At 48.3% G+C, this 18,652-nt stretch overlaps 1 protein-coding gene across 2 annotated transcripts in view; it reads left to right on the forward strand.

The window, feature by feature from the left end:
* The window catches only part of LOC149338956 (uncharacterized), a 166,551-nt gene that overhangs the window by 141,526 nt on the left and 6,373 nt on the right, over positions 1-18,652 (forward strand). The window lies entirely within an intron of this gene.

Genomic DNA, 18,652 nt, shown 5'->3' on the forward strand with positions numbered 1-18,652 from the left:
TTTCGTGACCTTTCTGGGCTTCCCTTGCTTAACCCTAGTGGACGGCCAAGTCTAGTGGATGGTCGCGGGCTCTTGTTTGTCCATCCACTTGTTCTGCGGTTTCTCGTTTTGAAAACGGCGATGCACACCTCCTTGATAGCTGTGTCTAGCAGACAACTAAGCGCTCATTTGCCTTTTTTTTTGCACCGACTTGACATCGTCCTAGGGGACCTTCATGGTCTTTTCTTAAAATATGTTGCTTGCACATTCCATTTCCTCACCGTTCGCTTTTCCGTAGAATACCCGTAACACCTCTCCAGAAGGCAGACGGCAAAGGTTCTGATCGAGTTTTTACTTCGTGTACCTATCTATCGGCAGCCTTATCTAGGCTTTCTCAACAACAGCGTATTACTAAAGCGAGTACACCGGGTGTGTATTCAATCGATCGCAAAAACCTTTGTTTTTAAGCTTCACATGCCCACCTTACCTGTTGTGAACTGAATTCACGCCAAGGGATTTTTGTGCTGCGAGTAATGAATGGGTACGGGTTTTAGCAACTAGAATCTATACATCATTAAACTGAGTTATGTCGTGATGCTGTGTTCCTTTAGGACGTACAGCCACCCTGATTTTTAATAATATAGCGCGAGCGTCGACCGAACTGCTGGTCAGCGCCTTATAACGGCGATAAGCGTGCAACAAGGCGAGAGTTCGCGCACGCGCACGAAGGCAGAGCGCCGTCTGCTGCGCTGTTCCGAGCACGAGGACACACGCCCTGCCACAATATCAGTTCGCAATAAAATCCCGAGCCAGTCTTAGAGCGCATGCGCATGATTGATATGTGAGACTGCATGAGACGTGATTTCTTTCTCTCTCTCTCTTTTTTTGCCTATTACGGGAGGCCAGCCTGGCGATGCAAAGTTATGATAAAAAAAATAAAAGGAAAGAAATATAGCAGCACATTGAAACCATTGCCTGGATCGCGATAAACGGGGTTCGAACCAGCTCTTTAATCAGCCTTGAAGTGTCTCGACGGTATAAAAAGGCGTCGGTTGGAACCCCGTTTATCGCGATCCAGGCAATGGTTTCAATGTGCTGCTATATTTCTTTCCTTTTATTTTTTTCTTATCGTAACTTTCCATCGCCAGGCTGGCCTCCCGTAATAGGCAAAAAAAAAGAGAGAAGGAAATCACGTCTCATGCAGTCTAACATATTAATCATGCGCATGCGCTCTACGACTTGGCGCGATCTTGCGAACTGATGTTGCGGCAGGGCGTGTGTCCTCGTGCTCGGAACAGCGTAGCAGACGACGCTCTTTCTTCGTGCGCGTGCGCGAACTCTCGCCTTGTTGCACGCTTATCGCCGTTATAAGGCGCTGACCAGCAGTTCGGTCGACGCTCGCGCTATATTATTAAAAATCAGGGTGGCTGTACAGTCTTTGTTAAAAGTAACCAGGCTGCATGCTTTTCTACTCAGTCGTATATTAAAGCTATTATGGCAGCCCTCAAGCTCTAAATCTCTGTATGGTAAGAAGAGCCCCTGTTCTCACCTTCAAAGAACTTTTTGATCTTTAAGGAAGCCGTGAGGGCTCTGTTATCCGAATGAGAAGCAAACCATGGAGCCTGGTTACTTTTGACAAAGACTGTACTTCAGATGTCTAAAAAAAACGGCGTTGAGATCATGCTATATACTGTAAGATTTCGGCATGTAATGAATGACTGCATGATTCCCTGTGATCTTTTTGCGCTCGTGGAACTGTTTATTAGCTTGTGGAAGTGCCACACGCGAAATCGACAGACAGAACGTCCGCATTCAACGAAGTCTCTGTTCAGAGAGCAGTACACTCTTTTGGTAAATGCGATTAAGACCGACCTCACTCTTGATGGCCTTTCATGACGCATGTGCTTCTCCCGAAATTTCAATGTGTGGGAGGAACGGTAGCTTGATGAAGGCGTGAGGAAGTATGACGAGTTTGCAGATGGCAACCCGGTTAAGTAGGACTTTGAGAGAGTTAGTGTTGTTGGTGTCCTTCCATGCAATAATTACATAAAAGAAAAGAAACGGATATGTCCGAGTGGTTAAAGCATCGAAAAACTGAGCTGCTTTCTTTGCGCCGGCTGGTTCGAATCGTCCTAAGGGCTGAAAACGACAAGTTTTCGTCTGCTGCTTGCAGTTCAGACGTAGAAGTTGGGAATATTATAAGTTTAGCTTCACGGTATATTTTTTTTTCTGGCTTCTGGTGATGTCGGCCTCCGTTCCCCGAGAATGGGAGCTAAAAGCATTTCATGTCTGAAAAGCATCGGTCTTCCGCTTTAAAGACAATATCAACTGGTGTGTGTGAGTGTCCAGAAAGTGCATTGATTTATCAAAAATTCAGATCGTTAATTTTTTCTAATAATGCCATTAAATAAAGGAGACCACCCTATAAGCGTACGTGGAAGACAACGGCAACAATATATCAGCTTGAAATGTGCGGTGGGCAACGTTTCGAAGAGTGCGGCCTTTTTTCTGTCGCCAGGTTAGCAGTTCGATCATCTCGAATCGCGATCGTTAAAAAGCAAGGACCCAGAGTGGCTATTACAGTAATAGAAATAGAAAAATAAAAGAAAAATCTTGGCGTGAAGCCTTTTCTTCATTTCTCCGTCGGAAAGGCAGAGTGCAGCTGCCGCAAGAAAACAAGCAAGCGTGCGGCGCACAAACGCAAGATACTAAAAGAAAGAGGCGAGCGTTGCGGAACGTGGGCCGGTAAGACAAAGCACTAGCGGCCGGCGCCACATCGCCTGTCGGGATGGCAAATCGAATTCGTCGGGGGGAAAGAGATTGGGTAAACGGGGCGCAAAGGAGATGGCGGGAAAGCGCGAGGCGTAACGGATGGCGGGACAGAGTGCTCTCGGCTAACGACGTCAAGCGGGATCCCGCGAGCTCAGATGGCGCGGCGAGAGGTAAACGCGCCGTAGAAGCGCAGGCACCGCACCTACGCCCTCCTCCGGGATCGACGTCCAGTGGTCTCCGGGAGTAAACAGAGGCGAGAGATTCGCGGAGGCGTCGGCGGAAAACGAAGAAGCTCGCCTCTATAGTGCAGCCCTCGGGGAGTGAGTGGGTTATTGAGCCACTCGGGAGGGGCGGACTGAGTGGGCCATTCAGTCAATGGACTGCGTCAGTGAGGGGAGGACGAAGCGTGCAGACTCAGCGGTGCGTGAGTCAGCGCGGTCGGCCGAGTGACCGAGTGCGGGGCACGTGAAAATGATGTGTAGAGTTCCGATGTGTCTCTTAAAGGGCAACTGCAGCACTTTTTTGAGAATTTTGCGATATTCAAGGATTCAAATCTATATATGCTGTACGTAAAGCATGCCAAGTATTTTTGCACTGGCATTTGAAATAGTGACGTAATCAACGATTGAATTTTGCGCTTTTGCCCAATGCACTGGAGGGGTGCAGGATAGTTCAGCGTGACATCACGGAAGGTATGATTTCAAATTACCGCTGACGTCAGCCACACCCTGCCCTGACTTGTTAGACGCTGCCAAACAACTCTCGGCAGGGTTTGCCTTCGGTAGCGTTGCTTTTTACCTTCAAAGCAGGCGTTCGCGCGTTGGAAATGTATACCGATACCTTCGATGACGTCACTATGCGCCCCCCACTTGGCGTTGTGCGCTGCGGAGAAGCTTGAAGGGCGACCGGATTTTAATCGCCGACTACTTCACTATTTCAAGCGCTAGCCCAAAAAGACTTCCCATGCTTTACCTCCAAGGGTCACTCATTCGACCCTCTTAAGCTCGTTGATATCTAAAACCTCTGCAGTTTCCCTTTAAAGACTGTATTGCCTTCCGATCGATTTATTTATTTATTTATTTATTTATTTATTTATTTATTTATTTATTTATTTATTTATTTATTTATTTATTTATTTATTCAATAAACCCCTAAAGGCCCTCAATCGAGGGTATAACATAGGGGGGAGCATTGACACACTAGAACACAAAACAAGAATGAGCAAGCACCAAGGTGCAATACATAAATACAGAAAGCACAAGTAGAAAACAAAAAAGAAACAAACAAAAACCTGTAATATACATTGTAATTTACACGAACAAAAGAAGAGATAATGCTTTAGAGGCATAACATAACCGCAGGAACAGAACAAAATAACAAAACAGCTGAATGCAGCATGTGGTACAATGAATTAGTAAAGCTGAACAGACATTTGGGTTAGAAGGTCCTGAAACTTGTTAAGGTTCTTTTCTGAAGCGATGTGTGATGATAGATTATTCTAGTCGTCTATAGTACGAGGTACGAAAGAGTTCGCAAAAGAAGAAGTGTCGCATGATATGCGTTTAACTTTCAGCAGGTGGTCGAGACGTGGAAAAAAAGATTCAGGTGATTGAAAAAATCGTCATGGAGCAGAACATGATGGTAAAGCTTATGGAAAAGGGTCAAGCGTGGTAGTTTGCGACGATGTGATAACGTATCAAGTTCGGCGCGAGCCTTTAGTGCGGTGACGCTAGTATGACGAGAATAATCCGAAAAGATGAATCTAACGGCACGGTTTTGCAAAGATTCCAAGCCATCTATGAGGTATGCTTGATCCGGGTCCCAGATGGCCGACGCATATTCGATTTTTGGGCCGTATTCCCTTCCTATTAGATATTCCCTTCTGTCTGTTCATACTCTATTAGAAAAAGTCTACTTAAATGCTTATGGCCGTGAATGTCTGAACTGTCATCACCATCATCATCAGTAGCAGCGGCCTGACCACGCCCTCTGCAGACCATGTCTCTCCAATTATCCCGGTCCTTTGTCAGTTGCGGCCACCGTATCCCCGCGAACTTCTTAATCTCATCCACCCACCTAACTTTCTACCGCCCCCTGCTACGCTTGCCTTCTCCTGGAGTCCACTCTGTTACCCTTAAGGGCCAGCGGTTGTCTTGCCTTCGCATTACATGCCCTGCCCAAGCCCATTTCTTCCTCTTGATTTCGACTAGGACGTCATCAAACCGCGTTTGTTTAAATAGCTCGCTGCGTTGTCTTTAACTTATGCTAAACCCTTTTCGTTAGTCTCCACGTTTCTGCCCCATAGGTGGCTACAGGTAGGATGCAAGTGTTCTATACTTTCCTCTCGAGGGATATTGGTAAAATGTGTATTCACAGTCTCAGGGAACCTGCCATATGCGCTCCATCCCATTCTTATTCTTCTAGCTATTTCCCTCTCATGATCCGAATCAGCGGTCACTACCTGCCCTAAGTATGCATGTATTCCCTTACCACTTATAGCACCTCGCTACTAGTTGTGAACTGCTGTTTGCTCCCTTGCTGGCACTTGAACATTACTTGGGTGTTCTGCATATTAATTTTAAGACCTACTGTTCTGATCTGTCTGTCTAACTCCAACTCGTTCTCGAACTGTAACTGTATAAGTACAAACTGTATAGACTATCTAATGATTTGTATTCTCTGTTGACCAATCCATAGGATGCATCAAAGTGTGTAGACTTTATAGGTAAAAATCTATGGACAGTCTATAGACTGTGTGAAAAAAATTATGAGCGGTCGACCAAACGACATTACCAGCCGCTTCGTAAAGTTTGGGTACGTACAGTCGGAAAGCGGAAATTTTCGGGACCGATGTTCTCGGGAAGAAATTAACTGCAGAACAACTTGCCACCTGCTCGCTTGTGACTAACACCTGCAGGGGATGGAGCATGCGAATACCATGTATTTCAGGCGACTGGTCGGAATCACGGAGCCGAAATGTAGCTTAAAGCATGAAACGATTTGAGCTGCCGTTCTTCGCGAAATCAGGCGAACATCATCCGGGAAGCGCGGGGAACGGAAAAAGAGCACACGAAGCGAATTTTTCGAAACTTTTTGTCCGAACGGTTTTGAGCTTCGCGTACGCAATGCGAAGATGGGCCGCTATGAATGCAAAGATCATGCTTCGGGCTGCGCCACTGTAACACTGTGTAGGCTGCAGTGATTCAACTCGTCATCGCGGCTTTTCCATTAACAAAACACAGCGAGGGCAGTGAAAAAGGGATGGTCTGGGCTGCGTAACGTCCCAAACCTTGCGGATGTTACGTGCGTGTTTGTACACAAGCATGTGTCGTTGACTTGTGAGCGCGTGCTTCTGTCTCGATCTGCATTCGAGCCAGGTCAGCGGCAGAGGTTCCTCGTGGCGTGCTGTGGTGTAGCGGGTCCTTAGAGGCGTCAAGAGCCCGTAGCGCATGTCAACGTAGCCGCAGCAGAAACGATGCGGTGTGTGGGCCCTGCAAGATCGCCTAGAATAATTTGCTTCAGAGGTAGTTGGTGCATGATCGATGGGAACTAGAGCCAGCAAATAAACGCCACACAGGGCATGCACGTGTGTTCCTCCTGGTGTGGCGTATGTTTGTTGCCTTTAGTTCTCTTGGAAGGAGGCGTAGCATGCAAGCGGACGCCGACGGAGCCACCGGAGGCGTCCCACAAGCAGCTACGGGAGAATCCGTTTATACACGGTTGCTCTGTGTGCGGCCATCTTTGGTTCGGCAACAACCTCACCGCATTACCACCATCTTTCCACTGTGCGCTGCTAGAGAACTTCAGTACTGCCGACCTCAGTGCGTTCCAGTTCTGCGCCAACCGTCACCTAACTTCGCGTTACATTGCCGTAACGGTGGCGCTAATCTTAATCCTTTTTGTGCCATCGCGCCAGCAGATGAACAGCAATAGCGTGCCTGTTCGACATTCCTATAAGCGTCAAGGTATTTTCAAAAACGCCGTGGAAGATACTCGGGGAATTCAGTAACTACTAAGCCTAACTCCTCCTTGGTCAAGGAAGCATCTTTATTTTTCACAGCAGAACCCTCCCTCTCAAGTACAAAAACACATCGCGCACCGCTTCTCACGTTCTCTGAATCCTGAAGGGAAGAAACTATCATCGCACGCTTAGAAATAGAGCTCAACGGTGAGGTCATCATTGCTTAACGGCGCTGTACTATTTTTCACCTAAAATTTGGTAACGGCACGAAGCTCGAAGCTGTCTTTGACTTCAGACACTGCCGCCGAGCGACCTTAGACTATGACTATACTCGGATGAGCCCTTCCCGTGTGATTGAAGTACCACAACGTTATCGCGCTTCCCTGCTGGCCTCTGCGTTTAAAATGCGCACCGGAAAGCAAAGCTGGCGTTCATGGGGCGGTGTCACCATATTTTTTTTTTCTAGAAGCTGATTTTGTTAGGCGGTGCTTGGTTTGTCAGTTGAACGTGGCGTAGCAACATCGTGAGGGGGCGTGGTCTCTCGGCGCTAGCTCCGGGCGAGCAAGTTCGGAAAGGAAATTCTCATTGCAATTCTCATTGCTTGCAATTCTCACTTAAATCGTACGCGAGTGTGGTTTTGCTATAGGCTATAGTTTCCTAGGAACTATTTTTTTTTCAGCCTTTCGCTGTGCACGCTTCGCTGCCTCTTCACGGCCTTGCCCACCGCTATCATAGACAAGCGAGGTTGTTGTTCATCCCTCTTCCATCTCTTTCATCTTTCTTTCATAAGTTTTCAGTTTCAGCTTTCAGAAAATGCTTCCTCCTTGCGCTCGATTGCTCCGCAGTGGTTCAGAATTCCGACAGGAAAAGAAAAAAAGAACATGTTACGTGAGCCGAGTGTGAAAAAGATATGTGCCTGGACCCATGTCTCAAGCTCTACCACACTGTCCAGAAGTTCTGAGAACAGTGGTCTGTTTGCGGTGTTCTTCTTTTAATTACCTTTTGTTATTTGCAACCTACTTTTCGCAGCTACTTTTGTCAGAAAGATATAAGCGTGACTCACACAGGTATCACAGCCTTTGACAGTGAATTAAGCTTCCATAACTTCCCTCGTGCGCCGGTCGCGTCCTTTACCAAGCACCATAGCTTCACGAAAGAGCGGGTGACATTGGAACCGCACCGACAACGCTCTGAGGCATATGCCATCTTTGCCAAAATTAACAAGGCTGCAGTGAGAGTGGAAAAAGCGTTCTGGCGGCGTAGCGGTGGCGTTGCGTTCGCCAGGCTTTGTAGACTTCGAAGATGCACTGTGCGACGTCAACTTACGTCATTGGGATCGTCCTATGTGTTCATAATAAGTATCCTGATAGCATTGGAAGCTGGAAGCGTACCATGTCTACTTTAACTGAAGGCGGTACGTGCCCGTGCGAACGAAGCTGCCAAACTCAGATGAAAAGCGAATCAGCATGGCGCAGTTCGGGCGTTCCGGAGGCAATGCAGCAATAATCCATTTGGTTTGACGTGTTGTAGTAGGACTTTTTGACGCTCTCCAACTACAACCGTTCGCCTCAGTTGAGACGCAAAAGGCAGGTGAACCCGATTGGGTTGGATCATGGGCCACGGCGGGGCTGTGTAAATAAAGAAAAACAAACTCGGGGCGCACTTCTTTTTTTTACTTCGGTTTGCTCTGGTTGCCATGTACATGTAAACTAAGGAAAAGCAAGAAAAAGGTGGTTTCCCACCTGACTATGGCCTTCTCTTCCTTAACAATCAAAACATACGCATGTACTTTAAAAGTCACAGGGAACACTTTACGAAGAGAGTACATAAACTCGCTCAGTTGCTACATCGTGGTGTCACGAACATCTGAGCCAAATGGTACACTTCCACACGCATCAGAGATCCCACTACTGCACACAAAAAATGACGGGCTCTCATCGGCGACATTTTCATTCTCGTTCCCACCTCCATTTCACGCTCCGACGTATGCCGATTAAGAGATGGCTATTAGGTTCTTTCACACATCATGCGACTACAATTTCCGTGGCCAGCCAGCCTCCGGCGGGTCAGGAAGCTCCGCCCCTAGCGAATTACCGCGTGCATCGGCAGCCTGTGGTGAGGTCTAAAAGCCCCTCAATTGATGATGATGATGATGATGTCCTCAGGCTTAATGGCACATACCCATGGCGGGGGATTGGCCAGGGTGCATAGCGGATACAACCCCTCAATTAACTAGAAGTAACGACATCTGCTTCCTCCTCCTCCTCCTCTGCCGGCGCTACTGCACTCAGCTCCTCCCAGGCGTCCCGATAGTGTTGGTCAAATGTTTAGGGGAAACCCCCAAGGTGGAGTAGACTTGTAATAAGGGAGTAATTACTCATTGGCATCCACCCGGGCGCAGCCATACGGCTACAAAGGAAAGCTATACAGCTTTCTCAGAAACTTCGTAGTTAAAGAAAAATTCGTCCTGGTCCGGGGTTCGAACCCGGGACCACCGCTTCACCGGAACACCGCTTCCCGGATAGTGGCGGCACCGTCGCCTTGTGCAGCTGGACGCTCCCAACGCTTGACCTTCGGCACGCAGTAGAGCGCACGTCCCAAGGAACTGTTTGTTGGATTGTCTTTCTTCGCTTCAGTAGAAACGAGATGATGGCTTGGGAAATTTAAAAAATTAGTTACTGTAATGACTGCCCGATCCACGTTAAACTGCTTTACCGAAGTTTTGAAGAGAGAGCTTCACTACAGGCCTTCGTTCTTTGATCATCGGGTGTCTAGTTCTGACCTTCGCCTCAGTTAGAGGTCAAAGTGAATCAAAATCTATGACTGGGAGTGAACCCGGGGCTGCGCGAACAGACCTCCTTTAAGGGCCGCTCAGCGAGACCACTAGGCTATCGCCGCAGCCAACACGCCTTCTGTTAAACTGTACCACACTCTCGCGCTGTGCATTGGAGTGCGACGTCTTCATCAACTTGCATCTGCTCCGTACCGCGGCACTGCCTGCCCACCGTCGTCTTCTACGTAGCACAAATCCGTGCTTTCGCTCCGATTCGAATGTAGTAAAAATTTCCTGTAGATTTTTTGCGCTGTAATCGTTTTGATTACGGTGTACGGGGCAGAAGGGGTGTGGGCAGCCATGCTCGCAGCTGCTTTGCACTAACAACGAGCGGTATATTTGCCTCGTCGCTCGACAAGCGGCATGTGCGAGGCTGACGAGAGGAATGTGAGGCTTCACCTAATGTGGCGGAAGTTTTCCAAGGGTGCTTTTCGAAGTGGAAACCGAAACCACTAATCACCGGCAGGTGGCATATTTTTGCGAGGGGTCTATTGGGTATATCCGGAGACTTGTTTTTAGTGTGAAAGCACTGCTGCACGTTTTCAAACCCAACTAAGAATCTAGAGGCTTTCATGGGATTGAGAGTGCAGAAACAAAATACGTGTTGTCTCTACTTGGTTTCGATCCAGCAGCGGTGCGAGCAGCTTCGCTGGCCAGAGTACGAGATCACTATGCTATGGCCGGGCCTATGAATCCTCTTGTGAAACTGCAACACACTATCGCGTTGTCCATTCCATACCACCGTCTTCATCTACTTCCATCTGCGGCGCGAAGTGGTCATATAAGGTTAGCCTGGATCAGAGCTTAACCTGAGTCTAATATCGTCTCCAGACTGGTCGACAACCCAGCAAAGCAAAACCATGAGCCGACCAGGCTAGACACGCTTTCGCACGTCTACTCGGTTTACCTGCGTGATGGTTTATGGGTTTAACATTCCAGAGTGACTCAGGGTATGAGGGACGATGTAGTGGAGGGCTCCGGATAGTTTTGACCACCTGGAATTTTTTACGTGCGGTGCCTCCATCGACATCGAAATGCGATCGCAGTGGCCGGGATCGAACGCGCGTCTTTCGAGTGAGCAGCCGAGTACCATAACCACTGAGTCACCGTGGCGGCAGGTTTAACTACGTTAAAACCCTACCAGTTTTTTTCGAACGCCGCTTTTTGCCAAATCTTATTTGAAATTTAACGCTGCCGAGAGGAAGTGCAACGACGTACCTTCTGGATGTGGATATTTAGTATTTATTTTGTTAGAGACCAACGAGTGGTCTAGGCTTGGTATGAACCGATGGCGATGTAATGCTTTCATAACATATCCTTCTCTCAGAGGCGCGTTTGCTCGTGTGACCAGTTTTGCTATTCAGCGCGTAGTCGCCAAATCGTATCGATTTTTATCCGACTTGTGGTTTTCACTTACTGTTTTCCTGTAGATTGCCGAATAATGCCCTAGTAGCGCACTGTTACGTGGCTGTGATCGAAGGGATTTTGATGCAGTATGCATTGGCTTGGTTGATTTCCGGCAACTGAAAAGGCTTTATAATTACTGGTTTGCACGAAGTTGGAGCACATGAGTAACTCACTAGAATGCTGTGCGTTTAGGTGATCGTCCTCTTGTGTCAGCACAAGCAATAATCGTTTATAAGAGGACATTGTCTTCTGTCGTGTAATTGCCTTCCATAACGAGCAGTAGCCTGAACTGTTACAATAATTAATTTAATATTTGGTACAGCACGACCTTATGATAAAAGATACTAAGCTGTGAAGAGAAACATAGACCCTGACTTTTCACAAATAATTTAAAAATCATGTACAACATGTAAGCAGTACCTTTTGCTGGGCTAGTTGGTGTGACATTGTGTTCAGAAAAGAAAAAAACAGCGCTAAATTCTACACAAACCACAAAGAAAGACGGACAGGACGGGCGCTGTGAACACATGTAAGCACGTCGTATGCACTGCTATAACAGCTCTAACAACTTGGAATGTTGAAAATGCTCTTGTTTGAGTCTCGCACACCTCTGCCTTGGTGATTCCTTTTATCTCACATATACGTTACAAATGTTCCGAGCGGAGAGCTTTGCACGCGCATTCAGCGGCAGTGTCGACGGCCTTGAACCCAGTACCTTTTCGACCATTTTCAACGCAAGTCCTCGTTTGCATTCTCGAATATTATGCACGCAGACATGGCGTATTCAAGAGGTAGCTGCCTAGGTTCAGTAATGACCGACTATGGCATGACAACCCGGCCAGAACAAATGCGTTGAGCAATGCGCCAACATCAAAGCTAGACCTGCATTGCGAGCAGCATGAACACCGGGTTCTGTAACAACGAGAACCGCCATTATAGTCTCGAGTTCGTGAGCGGAGAATTCCAACTCTAGCAAAATAAATGTAAAGAGCAATGGGCGCAACATCAAAGCTAGGCCTCCACAGCGAGCAGCGAGAACGGCTGGGCTCACACAGGAAGCGCAACTCTTGAGTCAAGCCCGAGTACGAGTTCCACTACAACCAAACGAATGCTCCAGGCAATGCGCGCAACATCAAAGCTCAGAGCAAGTAACGTGGACGGTGGGGCTCAGACAACACCAAATGCGGCTTTGTTAGCCCGCCAGCGAACTACAACCATGCCGAACATCGTCTACTACGAAGAAAGACTGCAGTCAATCGGGCTTCACATCAGGTATTCCGAATAGCACGACTGACTACTGAAGAACGGCCACTTAGCTGACAAAGGCACGGATCGAGCGCATTATCGAAGTTTTCCCAGCCGTTCCTAGGCAGCCAGGTGTTTCGGCGAGCCGTGTTTTTTTTGTTGTTGTTTTTGCCGGACGGAATAACGAAAAGTATCTTCCCATTGACTCAATTCAATTCAATTCAATTCAATTCGTTTATTTCACCATATGCATGGTAGGAACTCTTGGGCAAAAAGCTGCTCGAGGCAGCTTGACAGGGCCCAAGAGACCACAACAAGGCAGGCCAGCGTGGCAATACAAACACCAAGGGAGAAAATATAAAATCGAAGCTGACATGCTCATACATAAGGACACGCAATACAAATCAAGTATGTAGACAAGCAGTTAGTATTGCAATAGTGCAGTCAGTCATCAATGAGCGTATTAATTAGATGTTCAGTGTACATTCTAGATGCAGGAGAGAGAACATTTTCAAAGTTCATTATTATACTAATTACAATACGAAGTCAGACATTTTATAATGTGGCACATAAAGGAAAACATACTGCATGTATAAGAAGAAATAATAATAAAAAGAAAAACCAGCTTACGCATCTTTAATTTCAAAAGCAACAACTACATTAGACATAACAAAACCAACATTTTTGAAGTGAAAAACATTCAAGGTAGTGTTTAGAACTTTGTCATAATGTGTTAAGAAATGTCTGCCTCAACTGGTTTATCGTAGGCTTAGTAGGAAATATGTACGTGTTTAGAACCGAAGGGAGATTATGTTTTAGTGACTGATGTTTATAATTAGTTCGAAAGCGCGGAATGTACCAGTTATCAATGCTTCTGGTAGAAAGAATATGTTCGTGGCGCTGTAGTGATGCGGTTGCAATTACAACCGCATCACTACAGCGCCTGGGTTGTTGCACCCCGGAGTGGCGCTGACGTCTGCTGCGGAGCAAAAAAGCGCGCGCTAACAACGGACCACGCTGCTTCGGCCAATGGGAGGCTCGATCCTCCCGCGGCGCGCTAGGAGATGGGAGAAGCCGGCCATTTCAAAGGAAGCCGTTACTTTTAGTTTCATTCAGGGGCTATAGCAGGCCCAAGTGGGTGGACCTGGCGGAAGAGCGCAGACCTTTTAGCGTACAAGGCTCTAAAACGCTGAAATTCAGATTTTGAGTACAGATAAATGGGCCTATAAAAACGCATTAAAAAAATTCTTCCTGTGCGATATTCGTGAAGTGGTGTCCTTCATCCCTCGCATGCCGGAACTTTACTGGGAGCCCCATCAGAGCCACTTTAAGGGTACGACACGATAACGGTAATGGGTCCCTCCAACGGCCATGGATGCGTTTTGCATATTACTTTGCTGACACATATACTGCTCTTTATTTCATTTGTATTGTATTTACTCTCTTTTTCTTACCACAGGACATACAAGGCTTCCGTTTGATCAAGTCGAATGAACGTTCCTCAGTGCTACGTAGAGGGGAAAGCTCGACCAACTCACGACCGAAATGGTGGGAGTTCTAGCCGCGCTTGAAATGGAAATTGGTTTTTGAGGGAAGGACGTGGACCAGTAATTGTCTCACATCTCGGTGTGCATCCGAACCACGCCGTAAGGGAAGGGAGGAAGGTTGATGGAAGAAGGAGAGAAAGAGGTGCCGTTGTGCACCTCCGCTATGCATCCTGGCCAATCCCCCGCCGTGGGTATGTGCCATTAAGCCTGATGACATCATCATCATCCGGAATAATTTCGACCACCTGGGGATATTTCAACATGCACTGACATCGCAAAGCGCACGGACCCTTTTTGTGTTTTGCCTCCATAGAAACGACATTTTAACGCGACAGCTGGTTTGGTTTAGTTTGGTTTGTGGGGGCTTAACGTCCCAAAGCGACTCAGGCTATGGTGGACGCCGTAGTGAAGGGCTCCGGAAATTTCGACCACCTGGGTTCATTAACGCGCAGGGACATCGCACAGTACACGGCTTCTAGAATTTCACCTCCATTGAAATCCAACCGCCGCGGCCGGGATCGAACGCGCGTCTTTTGGGTCAGCAGCCGAGCGCCATTAGCACTGAGCCACCGCGACGGCCTTTAAAGCATTTCAGTTGACTGCTATGAGCTGTGGCAAAGCAGCGCCATCTGTGTTGTAGAGATGAGAGTAAATGCGAATAGCTTGCGCTGAGGTACGGTAGGTGGCATCATGAGCGTGTTCGGTTTGAGTTTGGATTTATGGAGTTCTACGTTCCAAAGTGACTCAGGCTATGGGGAGGCTGTAGGAGGGCTTGGTAATTTCGGTGACCTGGGGTTCTTTAACGTGCACTGCCATTGCACAGGGATTGAGGAATTTTATTTAAATGAGCGGCAGACGAAACCTTTGAAAACGTCAACTGGTCCGAACTGGTCCGTCGTGTCATATCACCGGGTCCGCGTTCGGACGACTTGACGCCTTCAAAGGTTCCCTCTGCCGGTACTCCAAACTTAAATCCACAACCCCTGTGCGGTGTTAGTCGACGTTAAAGAACCCCACGAAGTGGAAATTATCCGAAGCCCTCGACTACGGCGTCCCTCACTGTCTGCGTCTCTTTGGGATGTTAAAGCACCACAAACCAAACACATACCTTCACCTTTGATTAATGCACAGTATACATCCAACGATATATCAGAACGAATACCCGTTCTGCGGACAACACCCATGCTTATATCACACACTTTGGTCACGTCAAGAAGTTGACGGCCGGTTTAATATAGTTAGGCCAAATGTGAAGTAGGTGCACTAGCATATCCGCTTTTCACTAGAAACGACACTCGACAAAGATCGGCAAAATTGATGAATGAGGGCCTGAGGGCTAGCGGACTAAAACTTGAAGGGACACTTGAGCTCCTCCTTGAGGGCATGACACGATAACATTAATGGGTTAACGCCCGTATATGCGGAATCGGTCATTCTCTGCTTTACATTCATAGATCCCGGGGAGTCCTCATACCGCTCCTGGAGCAAGGGTGTAGTAGTTAAACGGTGCCCCGCCGCCCTGCGATGGCAGGTGCTGCCGGTGGTGCGACCCAGGTTGCTCTTCTCGAGGAACGTGTCGTGACCAATCACTAATTGAACTGGCACCTGCCATGGGGGACAGTTTGCTCACAGTCCGGTGGGAAGGTTGTGATGAGTTCATATGGTCACGTGACCTAAGTGGCCCATCTGCCAATTAGGGGGACCACCCAGGAAGAGGCTTGGGACAAATGAACATCGGCGAAATGTGACATTGGCGGTTACAGTGCTCCCAAACAATACCGGAAATACCAAACCCGACGCGTAAGCGATGGCAGGAGGTGCTATCCAGGCGACGAACAGAGGAAATTGGCCATTAGGGCCCGAGTGACAGTAGCCTTCAATGAAGTCTTAACGGAAGCACTACTCACGCTCCGTTATCTAAAATATCGTACTAATAAAGTTATCACTACCTCCACCACCCTCTACTACGGCACCTCTTTCTTCTTTCGCTCACTCATTCATCCTTTCCCATACGGCGCGGTTGACGTGTCCACAGAAAATTGAGACAGTTGTTGCGCCTTTCATTTCCTGAAAGCCAATTTTCAATTTTCAGCGCTGAGCACCAACTTTTACGTCACCCCCCCGCGATGACCCTGAGCTTTTTAGGAGCGCTGACGTGCCAGTGATAGTTTTACTGCGTCCCCCTACATCTCTGAGTGCGCCTTCGCTGGGGCCCACTTAGATCGTATGGCAACACATGGCGCTTCTGACTCATGCCCAGTAATGCCGCACTGGGTGGCGCTTTCTTTCGCCGAATTGCGACCGCGAGGATAAAGTGCGCATTTCAGCTATCGCTGTAAAAGCGCATTTGCGCTTGCGACAACATTTGTGCCACGCCGTCCGGTCGCTCGCAGGTGCTTTGCTTCGCGCTTTCGACGCTGCGTCGTAGACTTCTTAGTAGCCACTTCGTGAAATTCTACTGGGCCAGGGACGTCACACCCTTGCTAAAAAGCTTGAGCTTACTGTCGGAAACACTTTTGGAGAGGATCAAGAGTTTATTTTATTAATAATAGTAATAATAATATTTATTGTGCCAAATATTAAAAAAAATGTACAAAATTCCGGCCTGCCAAAGCCTCGTAGGGCTTGAGTGGCAGAGCCCGACAGGCAGCAGAGCGGCGCAGACATACACACAGGCATAAAAGCACATTAAAAATTACGGGACATCAAATTAGTACACTGGCGAAATAAAAATAGACAGAAGACTCATGTTGCATGAAAGAAAAGAAACTTCATCAGAATAAATTGTGAGGAAGAAAAACCAAAATGGCATGACAATACCTCAGATCAGTGCAAAAAATGCAGCAGTAACCAATGAAATCACAGTATTGGCTTGACAGGTGGTAAAGGCTTAGACGGGCTAGAAATCACGACAACGCGTACAACGATGGTGGTCAGTGTAAAATTTTTTTTTTGGGGGGGAGGGGGAGGGGGGACGGTAAGCCAGGGTTTCATCTCTACTCTTTCGAGCGACGTTAAAATGCACTAGGGCGGCACTCCGGCCACCGTCGACCCGCGGCAGGCGTCCCGGCGGCTTCTATCTGTGATGCGTGCGCGGTCGATAGCCGCGGCGGGTGTGGCGTGGGTTGGGATCCAGAGGAAGGGCAGGCGCCCCTTTTCGGCGCCGACCTCCTTCTTCCTTCCTGCTCACTCTCTGCTACCAGTTAGGTTTGTCCACGCGCGTCCTTCTCGGCTTACCCATTTTCCCCTCTGCTGCCTCATCTCCCGCGCTGTTACTCCTTTCTTCTCCCTACTCCTTCCTGTCCTTAGGCTCTTCTCACCTTCTCGACCCTTCTTCCGTTTCCTCTCTGCTCGGCCTCCACCGCACCTCGTTCCCCCAATCTCGTCACCAATCGTTCGGCTCAGACCGGCGCCTTGCTCCGCCAATTGTTCCTGAAACGTGGTAGAATGCCTTCCCAGAACGCGCCATCGATTGACACGACCGCTCGTCTAGGCGCCAAAATGCGCCCCGTCTAACGACACGGGCGCGCGCGTGCTCTCGCTGGGGAGAAGCGGTGTTTCCGGGGCACAAAAGACGAGCGAGGAAGGACGACGTAGTGTGCCACACGTTTTGCATGCCGCTTTCGCAACTTCCTCGCGAACGACTGCCTTCTTGCGCAGTTTCTTTCGCAACTTCCTTGCGCGAAAGTGTATCGCTTTCTGTGTTGGTGGCTTACTCTTGCTCTCTGATTCCACTCCGGCTAGCCAGTACTCGCCCACCGTCACGCGATGCCGACACTTGTGTTGGTGAGCTCCCAGTATTTGAAGTTCTTTCCCTTTCGGCTCCTTGGGAATGGATAGACGAACACCTTTTGTCCCATATCGCTTCTATTTTAACGCGGCACCGTTAAGGGCCCCGTTCAGTGGAGAACCTGGTGTAGTTGGCGTCTTCGCCGGTGTGTGCGAAAAATGTATTGGTCGAGTGGGCTTTGACGTCACGCGTGAAGCGGCGGTATCGATAAGTGCTTAAACATTAGGAAACTGCTATCGCTGACTCAAACGTCACTTGGACATGTAAGTATATAAGCTGAATTGATTGCGCTGAAAGAAATTTCGAAAAATTAGTCGGCAGTCGTACCCCTGTCCCTTCGGTACGTACAGCACAGTTAACTTAGTTTAGTTTATCTGGGTTCTGATGTCCCAAAATAACTCGGGCTATGAGGGACTCCGTAGTGAAGCGCTCCGGAAATTTCGACCACCTGGGGTTCTTTAACGTGCACTGACATCGCACAGTACACGGGCCTCTAGAATTTCGCCTTCATCGAAACTCAGCCGCCGCGGCCGGGATCGAACCTGCGTCTTTCGGGTCAGCAGCCGAGCACCATAACCACTCAGCCACCGCGGCGGCTTTCCACAGCTATGGTAATAAGCACACCGCAAGTAGATAAGTCCGGCGAGCGTTAACACACTGCCCGGGAGAAATTTTCCTTTTCGGAGTTGTGCTATGGGACAACAGATATCTCATATTCGGATGTCTCGGTCCGCCTTTTCGTAGAAGTATAGACGCACAGTTTTGCTGATAGCGGATCATGCCGCAACAGCACTCTTGCTTGGCTTATCATAGGACGGCAGTCTAAACATTGCGTGTGAAATTTCATTATCAGTGACTGAAGGTTAGAATTAGCAGTCCGGTAGTCGCAGCAACTGATACGATATGCAGGCAACTACTTCGTCAGGTTGGTGTAGAGCGTGAAGTGCAGCGAGAGGTAAGGCTCAGCACTGAGAGCTTCGAGGAAGGAGGGAGACTTGTGGATTGTTGGAACAGACTTCCCGCATATATACATTGTCTTCCTTACTTTCCGGCTGTCTTTCATCACACTGCTATCGTGAGATGATGCGCGCTGGGTGCGTTGATGTTACATCTTTTAG

This window comes from Amblyomma mixtum, chromosome 6 (genome assembly GCF_055824585.1).
Source record: "Amblyomma mixtum isolate Tamu chromosome 6, ASM5582458v1, whole genome shotgun sequence".
Classification (NCBI taxonomy): domain Eukaryota; kingdom Metazoa; phylum Arthropoda; class Arachnida; order Ixodida; family Ixodidae; genus Amblyomma; species Amblyomma mixtum.